At 33.9% G+C, this 12777-nt stretch overlaps 1 pseudogene; it reads right to left on the bottom strand.

Moving 5' to 3' along the window:
* Nucleotides 1–10730, bottom strand: part of LOC110038336 — a 32228-nt pseudogene extending 21498 nt beyond the window's left edge.
* Between the last annotated feature and the right edge of the window lie 2047 nt (nt 10731–12777).

Consider the following 12777-nt stretch of genomic DNA (forward strand, 5'->3'; position numbering starts at 1 on the left):
TCTCACAAGCTTTTCAAAATCTTCTGACTCATGGCTACCCCTCAATTGAAGTGTGCAAAGGCATTTTGAGTGGGTGAATACACCCACAGCATGCTGGCCATACCCATGCTCATTAATACAGTATTCCTTTTTTACTGCTACGGTAATAAGAATTTTAAGGTGCTTCCAAGTGCCCGAGAGTTTGCCAATTTGTTTGCCAAAGAGGATTTATATTTTTACGTTTGATTTGGTTTAAGGTTGTCATTGTGCCCAGAAATAGTAGACATGTTGAAATGTTATAGGGTCGTACTTGCAAAAGTTATGAACAACATCATCACAAGTATAGCAACTAAGATTTCTTATATGTGGAAAGAGAAGACACCTTAGAGCCCCAACTTCTTCCAACGTCTCTTTGTAGAGAACGATTTCAAGGATGGGCGTGTCCAGTTCGCCACACATACCATGATGCCCATGGAGAATAAGGTGAGAGACTTATAGAGAAAATACTTGTTAATAGGTTGGCAATAGAATGGACTATGTTGACTAAGGGTCCGTTTGAGGCAGCTTATAAGTGCGGGCGGCGTTTTCAAAATGCCGCTGTACCGTTTGGTTCGCGCGTTTCGTCAGCTTATCCGAAACTGCATTTGGAATTTTACACTAAATGCAGACCGCGGGTCGACCCCCGCGGTTGGCCACAAGCTGCCCCAAACGCCCCTAAGCCAACCCCATTCGCCAAAGAGAGGGTTGATGCATTGGTTTTGGGAGTTGATGAGTATGTAAGTAACTTAATTTAAAAAGCTTGACGCTGCACATCAAGTTGTTCAGCTCTATTTGTGAAAAACTTACATGGTAAGCCTCGCTTGCATCAGTAGCCTTCATGGGAAGGATTTTAATGTGAAAATATTATAAGTCGCAACGAATTTGCGCGAATTTGCTTTGTTGGTTCATCTGATGTCTAGGCTATTCGAATGATCCCTAAGTTCTAAGGTTGTCAGGATTGTCAGGAGCCAAGGCCCCAAAGTGGAAGAAGAAATGGGATGAATCGCCAATAGCTTTTGGAGATGTGACCCCTTTGACTAACCCATTATCAACATCAATTATTGCAATCCCTATTAATTTTATTGCACTAAATATGTAATAACCAGTTTAAGAAAAAATCAGATAAAATTTTTGACGACTTAAAATGTTCCCCAAATTTCTCATTTTTCAAATTTCAACTAAAGTAATTCTATATAATTCTACATGTTAAATCGATTAATTCAATATATGCTATTATATGTAAATTATAATAAAATGAAAGATAAAAAAATAGAAAGTTATAAGTTTAATTAATTCAATTAAACCTAATAATTTCTTAATTCTCTCGCATCCTTACTGTTCCCAACTAACGAGATATTTAGTGTTGTAGGATGCATCAAATGGGGGAATTCTAGTGTGGCAACTGTGGTGATTAAATATATTTCTAAATTTCAATAATCTATTTTATTTCAAATGCATGTTTGACTTCATGCATGCTTTAGTATAGTTAGATTTTTCATATTGTTAAATAGGAAAAATATGTATGACATACAAGATATACAAATTATGCATAAAAAATATGCATGAGATGTATGATATGTATGGAGACATGAAGTGCCATCTAAGCAATATGGGAAAAATATGTATGATATAAGAGAGATGCATGACATAAGTGAAACAAAATATATGAAAAATATGCATGATATAAGAGATATGCATGAGATAAAAGATACGAGTGATGTGAAAGATATGCATGATATAAAAGATATACATGAGATAAGGGATATGAATGATACGAGAGACATGCATGATATGAGATATGATTATTAGTTGCACAGTAGAATAAGTGTGTATGTTAGTAGATGCATGAAGATGCCTCAAAATAATATGTATTATGAAAAATAAAAAAGTTAACATATAAATGCTTGTATGTGCGTGTTCAGAGTAGGAGTTCACTCATTAATAGAACAGGCAGGGGACGCCAATGTGCCATGCGCGTATTTTTTCTACTTCCCCACACAATTTTAATGGTTAGATCACTAATCGTTGTGCCGATAGAATAATATCTGTCAGGTGCGAGTATAGAGAGTTATTACTCCAGACAATTGTGATGTTTACATTGTTAAATGTTGTGATGACAAAATAATATCGAACAGGGGTAGGTAAGAGTTTTTCTACTCTAAGAAATTATTATGTTTAGATTGTTAATCGTTGCGCCGACGTAATAATATCGGCTAGGGGTGTGTTAGGTTTTATTGACGGTGATCCTCAAAGAAACAAATGTTTATGTAAAAAATATAAAGTTAAAGTAAACTTAAAAGTAAATGTAAATAGAAAACTTGAGAATTTTCATTAAGGTCATTGATACATGCATTAATATATTCAAAGATTTCCAATAGAAATATAAAAGATTAACTTATTTCAAGATCTCTTATAGAGTATGAAGGACCAGCATGCATATTGATTTATTTTCCTCGAGTTACATTAGTTTAGAAGTGTGATTAATCTTCAGTCATCTATACATAACCCATTATGTTATTTAAATGTTTTTTTTTAGGTTTGAAGCTTTTGAACAAGATGAATATAAGATGATCAAATGTGTATAGAAGTCGAGAACAACAACCGTAAATGTACAAATTTTGCCTTGCTAATTTAATTTCTTTATTTAGTGGCACTTTCATGAATGTTGGAATATTAAATTGATAGTGATAAATAAAATAACAAAGATTTTGCAAAGATTTGATTTTCTCTGTCCAACTGTCTGTTCTCGTCTTATTTAATTTCAAGCTTCAGGCCAGCTTCTGACTAAAATAGTGATAGAATAAGAGGTTTAGATTAAATAACATGAATTTTAATAAAAGAGTCAATAGAATGATTGAATTAAGATTTAAGTAATAAAAATTAAAAATTTTTAATTGAATCTAATAAAATTATATTGTTGTTTTAGAATAATGGACGATCATGAAAAAGAGATCAGATATGATAATTTAGAATTTAATCCACCCAAGAATGCCACAGTCAGTACTGGTGCATTTTCTGATATGATGAATGATGTGACACGACTAATTAAAAATTCTCAATCTCAAGGTAGTAGTAGTGAGGAGCACCAATAAATAAGTACTTGAAGCTCTTTCAAGATATGAGACCACTTTTATTTTATGGAGCATGAGGGGCAGTGGAAGCTGGAAACTGATATTGAGAGTATAGAAGAAAATGGAAGGGTTGTCATGTTACTAGAGAGAAGACTTATCCTTGCCACATTTTTTTTTGAGAGAGAAGCTGAAAGATAGTGGCAAGTTCAGATGAAAGAGAAGTTTGGAGCCAGAACCATCCATTTCGTGCAGTGAGACGAGTTTGTGAGAAGTCATCCAGGAGACAGATAGAAGATAAATTCATTAGGTTGGTAAAATTAGATCAATCAATTATGTAATACGAAGCGGAGTTCACTGTGCTATCGAAGTATGCACCGCGGTTCGTGTCAAATGCAAAGAAGAAATGCCACAGATTTTTTTCTCGATTGAAAAATTCAATCCAGTAGCCAATAGTGCCACTTGAGATTGAAGACTATTCAGTACTAGTAGAGATGGCTAGGCAGGTGGAGATTGATTTCTAACAGATTAAAGCGTAAAGGTTTGTACAAGAGAAAGAGTTCAAAAGAAGTGACAACAACAATTCATTCAGGAAAAAGAGTCTATTGAGAAGAAGATAATGTCTTACATTAGTGAAGTTATTAGCCAGGCTAGCAACAGCATTATAGAGCCTCGTGTTAAGTGTGGGAAGCAACATCATGGTGAATGTTTATTAGGGATGAATATGTGTTACCTATGCAGACAGTCTGGACATCAGAGGATAAATTGCCCTAATTTTGCTCAGAGATCGACGTCATATGCTAACCCAGAAAGAAATCCAACCCAGATGAATTTTCAGAAGGGATCTACTAGCAGAGGATAACTGAAGCTAGCACTGTGACTCGTTCGAAGAAACCAAGACAAAATATTAGCCTATGAGTTTATTCCTTAACTCATCAAGAACCAGAAGAACATGTTTCCACTGATGCTGACATAAAAAATTTGATATGTTTTAGCCATCATTTGACAAAAAACCGACTTTTATATTCACTAGGTTCATCTTCATAATATATATAGTTGATGTGGAGTTCATGAATTTCGATGAAGAAATTTTATGAGAAAGATTGTAATAACCGATTTTATAAAAAAAAAATTCTTCATAACTTAAAATATACCCCAAATTTCTAATCCCTTGCATTTCAAACAAGCAATTTTATAAAATACAATATGTTAAATCAATCAATTCTAGATATGATATTATATGTAAGTTATGAATAAAATGAAAGATACAAAAATTGGATGTTCTATATTTAATTACTTTAAGTAAACCTAATTATTCCTTAATTCTCCTGCAACCTTACTATTCTCAAGTGACTCATGCGATATTTAGCATTATGGGATGCGTCGAATGAGAGAATTCTCTCTAGGGCCTTCCTTTCCTCTCCCACTTCTCTCGGTTTCATCCACATAAGAAGCCCCTCTCTGTTTTTTATCACGCTCGGCATAAGGCTTCCGCGAAGAGCTGCGATCGTGTCACTGTATCATTTGCGCGATTGCAACACAGCCGCAACATGTAGAGTTGCAATCTGTGACTAGCGAGTGGCCCGCCGAGAGCTACAAATCTCTATTCAAACTTTGGGGGCAAAATCAGTAAGTGTGAAAGCTTATTTCATGTTATTTGAGAGTTATTTCCTTCATAGTACTTTCATTTTTAGATTTGTAATAAATTGTGGATCGTCTTCATTTTCGGTCGTCGTTGTGGAGACAACGTTGCGTCAAAAGTGATGAATTTGACTTGTGAACTTTTGCAAGGGTTTTAAGAGAGAAATCAAAGAAGAAAAAAAAGAACTAAAGTGATAAGAAGAAGAAAGAAGAAAATTTGGCAGTTTCAGAGAAGGATGGGTTGAAGTTAAAGCTATTTAAGGTGCATTTAGGCTAATCAATTATGTTTTAGATTAAATCACTTTATGAGCCAAGATATTATAAAGTCCTAAGATATTTACGAATTTAAGATTCTTTACCCGAGGTGGCGAGCTTGAGACAAGCGTGTGAAAGCTGGTCGTACAGTGGCTCCATCAATTTCAGGTAAATTAGTCTATGCTAAGAAGAAAAACTTGATTAACGAAAATTACTTGAATATTAAAAAGTTTGATATTTATTCTATAGTTTATTAATATCAATATAAAGCTTATTGTAATGTTCAGCTAGTTATCAAAGATTAAGAGTCTAGCGTGATGATCGAAATGAGTAATTATATTTCTAAATTTAAGTAATCCCTTTTATTTAAAACTCATATTTGAATCCATGCATGCTCTAGTTTAGTTACAGAAAAGATATGTATAAAAGAAAAAATATACAAAATATGCATTGAAGATATAGATGAGATGCATGATATATATGATAGACATAATAAAAACGATATATATGATTTAAGAGATATGCATGTAAGATATATGAATGATATGAAAGATATGCACGTGATAAGAGATATGAATGATATGAGAGATATGCATGATATGAGAGATATATATGATGATTAATTGCATAGCATAATAAATATGTATATTAGTATATGCATGAAGAAGTCTCAGAATGATATTTGTTATGAAGAATGAAATAAATTATTTAATAATTATTGTATATGCATGTTCAGAGGAGTTCACCCCATAATGACACAAGCAGAGGACGTCAAGTTGTTAATCTACCACCCGAGACATTGTGATGGTTAGATCACTAACCATTATGTGGACGGAATAATATTGGTTCACTCTAGACAATTTTAATGATTACATTGCTAACTGATGTGCCAACGGGATGATATCAAGTAGGAGCAGGTAAATGCATTTCCACTAGTTGTGATGTTTAAATCGCTAACCACTATGCCAACAAGATAATATCAGTCAAAAGAGTGTTAGGTTTTGTTGATGATGATCCTCAAAGAGATAAATTTTTATTTAAAGAGTATAAAGTAAAAATAAAATTAAAATAAATGCATATAAAAAATTTGAGCATTTTCATTGAGTAAAGTCATTGATACATGCATTAATATGTTAAAATATTTTTAATAGAAACATAAAAGATTAGCATATTCTAAGATTTCTTATAGAGATATGAATGACCAACATACAGATTGATTTCTTTTCTTTGAGTTACTGTAGTTTAGAATTGTGAATATTCCTACGTTATTTGTGGATAACTCATTATATTATTTAAATATTTTCTTTAGTTTTTAAATTTTTGAACAAGATGAAGAGAAGAGAATCAAATGTGTATAAAATACGAGATCAACAACTGGAAATGTATAAATTTTTATTTGTTAATTTAATCATTTTTTTAGTAGAACTTGAATGAATATTAAAATATTATTGTTACTGATAGAAATAGAATAACAAAGATTTGATTTCTACCATCGGACCATCTGTTTCCATCTTGGTTAATTTTAAGCCACGGGCTAGGTCGTGATAGAATATTCCCAAGTTTGCCATTAATGTTGCTAGTATTCCTACGAACTAGATGATCGTTCTGAGTTCCATAGGATCACCACGCATTGAATTAGTGGTGGTTTTGTGCTTGCCTACTCCTTACATTATTTATTTATTATTTTTTCACAATTTTTGGAATTCTATAAATCATAATATAAGAGAATTTAGATAGAATTTATAATTAAAAAAACGCAATATGAATGATGGCCATTATGACCTTTTCTTTTATATTTATTAAATAAATATATGTTTTTCATATACATATATTCTCCCACCATAACACTTGAATCTTGCTCCTTAATTTCCCAAATCATGACTTTCTATAAAGAGAAAGCGAGGGAAGAAAAAATGATTTTAGAAAAAGAAAAAGCGTTTCAGATGTGATAAAGCTAATTTTGTGTGTCAGTTGAAAAAAATTATCTGACTAAAGATGGGCTATCATTGCCCCCACTTAATTTTTCAATGATTTATTTTTAACAAAAATTTTTATTTAATTTGAACAAACTTTGGAAAAGGAAGATATCTCGATGTCCAAATACATCTTTTTGTAAGTTTTAATATTTTGTTATTCTAATTATTCTACACATATCATCATAATCATACTGTATTCCTATAACTTAGATTGTGCATAATTTTGAGTATTTTAGAAAGCTTATAAATTTTGATACAATTTATTTTAGTATGTTAAAAAGAATCATACTAATGTTACAAATGTTGGTTATCATTGAATTTAGTCATTCATGTAAGTTGAATTAAATATGCTGATAGATCCTATAGATTTTGTTATTTTGTTATTTTTGCAAATTTTTACACATTGTTGGAGCCTAGTATGGATTACATATTATTTTACAAAATAATTGTGAATGAAACTATAGCTTGATTGATAGTTATTTGAAAATTACATATGTATGAATTTACCGGGCGGTATAAGGCCATAAGTGAAATGTGTATCTACCGGGAGACATAAGGGCTTGATTAAAATGTTTACTAATACGAAGATATAAAGGTCTAAATATTGTGATACAAGCATATGGAGGTATAAAAGTATGATAATGTATGTGATTTAATTGTGAAGTATAAGAACTCGAGGGAGAAATTGATATGAATATTTTAACATGTTTTTTAATTAAATTGTCTTATTATGATGTAGTTTTTATATTCAAATATCAATGTTATGCTATAACTCATGATAGACTCTTAACACCATATTTTGTACCAACAAATTAAAATTGATATTTCAAGTTGTTAGGCCATTGCATTTGGAGTCACAATATTTTTATAAAAATTCTTTAAGTGCAAACTATTTTAATGCTCATAATATCATAGAAAATTAGCATATGCATTATTTTTTCTGTTGTACATTAGAAATTTAGAATAGGCTTTGTGTGATCTACTGAGGTATTGATGTTCATTCCTACTTGATTTGGATGTATTGATTCAGAGGAGAGAGAAAAAAAGAGCAAGTTAATTAGCGAGAGAAGTTGTAGGTCATTTTTTATAGGTATGTCATTTATTAGATAGTCATAACTTTTACAATCATCTTGATATTTTTTTGTGACAGATTAGAATATGTATATCATTATTATATATAGATCTTTTTATTATATAATTTGTGATATGATCTAAATAAATGTTGAATGCTTCTATTTCTTGATATTTTTATAAGATTAACGTCTGTGTTTAAATTACTTGTGAAACAAATCTTGGATGGCATTTGTTAGATTTGATACAATGTAATGCACGCTGGTTAAGACTCGTGTTGTTTTGGGTGGTGATAATAAATTTGGTACCATAACAATAAGCGGTATGGTTGGTTAATAGTGAGTGATATTAATGGATTAACTTAAGATTATTTTCAATTCTACACCTGCTTGTATGAATATCAGAATAATTTATAGCATATGGGGAATTATGATTGAGATTATGAATTCCCAAGAGCAAAATATGAAGGATGGATAGAATTTAGCCAAATTTTATCGATGTAGAGTATAGTGAAAGCCATGACATCTAATTCTATGGAACAATGTGCTAACTTAATGGCACGACTGATGGGCAAGGCTTAGAGCATGATGTCTACTATTAGCAGAGGATGGGGACAACAATTTATAGATGTTTTAGAGGTTCAAACCCCTTGAGTTCAAGGATGCAATAGTGCCTCAATTTGCAAAGGATTGATTGCTGAGATTAGAAAATACATTTGATGGAAAGCAGTGTCTAGAGAATTGCAATGTACCTTTGGTAGTATTCCTGTTAGGAGAAGAGGCTGAGCGCTAGTTGTTGAGCCAACTGAGTGATGTTTCAAGATTATTTGAATACCATGAGTTTTTGGGAGTAGTTTCAATAATACTTTTAAAGAGTGAATGCCCCTCCTTCAACTAGGCAGCAAATACAAGAAGCTTTTATGAGGCTGGTGCAAAGAAGCAAGATGCAATTTGAGATTGAGTTCACTGTACTAATATGATATGCCCCACAACTAGTCAGTACTTCAGAGGAGAAGTGTTATAGATACTTGAAAATATTTAAGAACAATTTGAGACATGGACTTTCCCATTCAAGGTTAGAGATTTTACTAAAATGATGGTAAGAGCGAACTTGGTGGAGAATGATTTAACATCAAATTAGTAGTGTTGGGAGCAAGAAGTAGAGAGACATTTAAGAGGATATTAGTTAAAAGAGGGGTCTATTTGGACCGGGAGAATCTAAGAAGACTACTGGAATCTATAATTGACGATTCAAGAGGTTATGCTAGTAGTTTAGTCATATGTACAGCTTTAAAGAAGATACATCTAGATCAATACAATGTTTTAGATGCGGTCAAATTGGACATTAGAGAGAAGATTTCTCATGAAAAAGAACTAAAAGGGACATCACATGTTTAAGGATCTTAGAAGTGAAGACTAGACGTGAAGACAAGAGACAGTATAAACTGGGGCTTTCAAAGAGGGATATTCAAGTAGAGGTGGAAGAAGGTCTACTAAGAGGCAGCCAGGAGGAAGTCAGAGGGAGTCTACCCCTCCAATCTCTACAGCTCCAGTACAGGCAATAGTGTATAGCTTAACTCAGCAGGGAGGTATAGATGATGTGATGTTGTGATAGGTATGACTTTAATTTGTGTACAATGTTGTAGAATTTTGTTTGAGTCTAGGACTACTCATTCCTTCATCGCTTAGAGAGATTCTACGTTGTTGAATTATCTCCTATTAATTTGCAATATGGTTTGTCTATTATTTACCCACAAGAGACTATATGATAACAAGTTATGCACGTGTGCGATGGAGATTTCTAATAAAGATTGGAATCTGAGTTGATAGTGTTGCCCTTGGCTGAGTTTGATGTTATTTTAAGGATGTAATAGTTGAGTATAAATGATTCTCATATTGATTGCACAAAGAAGAGGATAATATTATTGTTAAGAGGATGCTACCAAAGCAAGATTGGTCATCACTAACGAGGCGAGTGTCCACTAAGCTTTAGGCAAGTGCCTTGTTGATGCTTTTATTTAAGTGAGTCCATGTTTTGAGAGTCTGCTTGTTGGATGCAGTGCCAACACCCAATTTTTTACAACATCATAGGCAATTTGATAAAAATTAACTTTAATAACACTCCAAACTAATATTACCTCCTAGGCAGTAACTACTTAAACCTTTCAGCCATAAAATGGCTTCAAAAAATAACAATAACAGCAGTTCATTGGAAGATTCAAACTTTGCATGGCAGGAAGAATTTAAACAAGGAATAAGCTAAACCAAGCGAGAGGAGGTGCAACAAAGACCTTTAAGAGGGTGGATTTGCCACAGCCGTTAAGGCCAAGAAGCATCCAGAGCTGCCCCGCGGGAACACAAAGTGAACAGTCCTTCAGAATTGGAAACTCAGCACCGTGCTTAGACACCGCAGAGAAGCTCAGGCGACTTCCCTCGATAGATATGACGGGGGATTTCGTGTCAAAGAGACTGTCGTCTCCAACCCCGAGTCGGCATCGCCTGCAAATCAAAGAGCTAAGACGATCTAAGAAGAGTGAGAGGAGAGAGAAGCACTGCTATTGTTCTAACCTTGAAGCTGAAAGCGCCACGGCGCCAGCTGGGGAGGAGAAAAGCGCCGCTGAAAGCGCTGCTGACATCGCCAAATCGGAAAGAAATTTGCCTCGAAGGCTGAGGCGAGGAATCGTGAGAGGGAAATTTGACATGCCACAGTAGGACGTGTAATTCGAGCAGCGAGTTTCGCATGAAGTTATTTTCAAGGATTGATAAATTCTTATATCTGAGGGCAGCTCGATGGACTACAAATCTGAACGTGGTTGGAACCTAAAATCAAGCTGAGCTTCGCCTGAGGCGGCGGTGTTTGAAGGAAAAGAGGAGTTTGGTCGCCAAATGCAATGATGGGAGTGGCGGCTGTGAAGAAAAGCATTTGGTAGTTTAGCTCACTTGTGGGATCGACCGAAGCTTGCTGGGGATGGCGTCGCGTGTTCGCCGGCACTTGAAAAAGAAGAGAAGTTAGCCGCTGGTAGGCTCGACAAGGAAAAATTGTTCTATGGGACTCCACTCAAATTTCGCCACATATCATCACTTGGAAATCACGTGGTTTTGCTCAGTAAAACACCCTATATTTTAGCCGCATGACCCAACTCAAATCAGTTAGTTATTGAAAAACGAAATACTTCGCGTTGAATAAGTCCCGTTTGGGTCAGCTTAATGGGTGTGGCGGTATTTTGAAAATGCCAAAATTATGTTTGAATATCACGCTTTCTTCGGATTGTTTGTGCCGCTCTGAAACACAATTCACGACATCCTTAATAGGTGTCGAAGCGGGATTGAGACAGCGTCCCGTGTATGCTTATCGCGTTAGGGTAAGAATTTTGGAGGTGTCATTCTCTGCTCTCCCTCGCCCTCTCCCTACTGATCTCTCTTCTACTCCTTAATTCTCGCGGAGATCGACCATATATAAGGTATATTTTCGACCTCACACTCTTGCCCTCCCCGATCTTTCTTCTGCTCATATCTCGCCTCATACGAGTATGTATTTGACCCTCACATTACTCTTTGTTCGGGAATGTTAGAATAACTACTGCTAAACAATTGGTTTCATACCTCAATTGTATTATTTTGGCTCGGGTTGCAATTTAAGTACATATAGGAAGGTGATTTATACCAAATCAACGAATGTTAATGAGTTAGAAAAGAAGTATGAGAGAGTTGTGATGTGGATTATTTGTGTGTTTATGCATCTTGTATGAGGAAAACAGATGAATCATTGCAGAGTTTTCATTCTTTCTTATCAATTGTGAGAAGAACGATAATGTGGAAATTAGAGAAATTGGATGCATCTGTGTCTTTTTTACATACATACCACTTCAATTCCTGTGCACTGTTGAAAAAAATCACAATGGGGGATTTACGCACATACCACTTCAATTCCTACTCAATTCGTATGCTCTGTTGAAAAAAATATAATGGGGCATACCACTCAGTTTCTATGCACTTGCATATGAATTCCAATGCAGTTACATACAAAATATATTGTGGCATTTACATACAGACCACTCAGTTCTTATGCATTATTTCAATTCTTTGCTATTGGTCTAAATGTGAGCCATATGTTATATCCTAAATGAGAGATCATGCTACCTGGTTTTCGGTAGGTTTGGATATTGGCAGATGTAGAGAGGTGGATTTTGTGTTTCTATGCATCTTGAATAAGGAAAACATTTCATTTACTAATAAGTTTCATGGATGGAAGAATACCACTAGCTACAATGATTGAACAAATAAGTGCTGGAACTTTTTCAATTCATTTGAAGTTTTCTTACTTTTGATCTTGTACTTTTCAATAAATTTTTAATTTAAACAGCTATGGATCATATATAGTTATGCTTGTTTTCTACAGTTCCTGAGGATGAGCTTATTGAAGTTTCTTCTTATTTTGGTTTTAAAATATGAAGCTGCACATGGATATTTCATTCATTAATGCATTAGATTTTAATTATGTTTATGAAGCTACATATGGAAATTTAATGATGCTATGCCCACAACCATATGTTATTGGTTGATAACAATCTCCTACTAAAGTCATGGAGGGTGTGCTTATGAAGGTTTCAAAATATATTCAGTGGATTTCATTGTAATGCATTAATGAAGGTTGATCAAAATATATTGGAGCTTACTATAGAGATGCTTCTAAATGAAATGCCATTCTCCCATCAACTTAACATTGATTCATTGGCTTTTATTGTAATA

Source organism: Phalaenopsis equestris, unplaced genomic scaffold (genome assembly GCF_001263595.1).
Source record: "Phalaenopsis equestris unplaced genomic scaffold, ASM126359v1 Scaffold232540, whole genome shotgun sequence".
In the NCBI taxonomy this organism is placed as follows: Eukaryota; Viridiplantae; Streptophyta; class Magnoliopsida; order Asparagales; family Orchidaceae; genus Phalaenopsis; species Phalaenopsis equestris.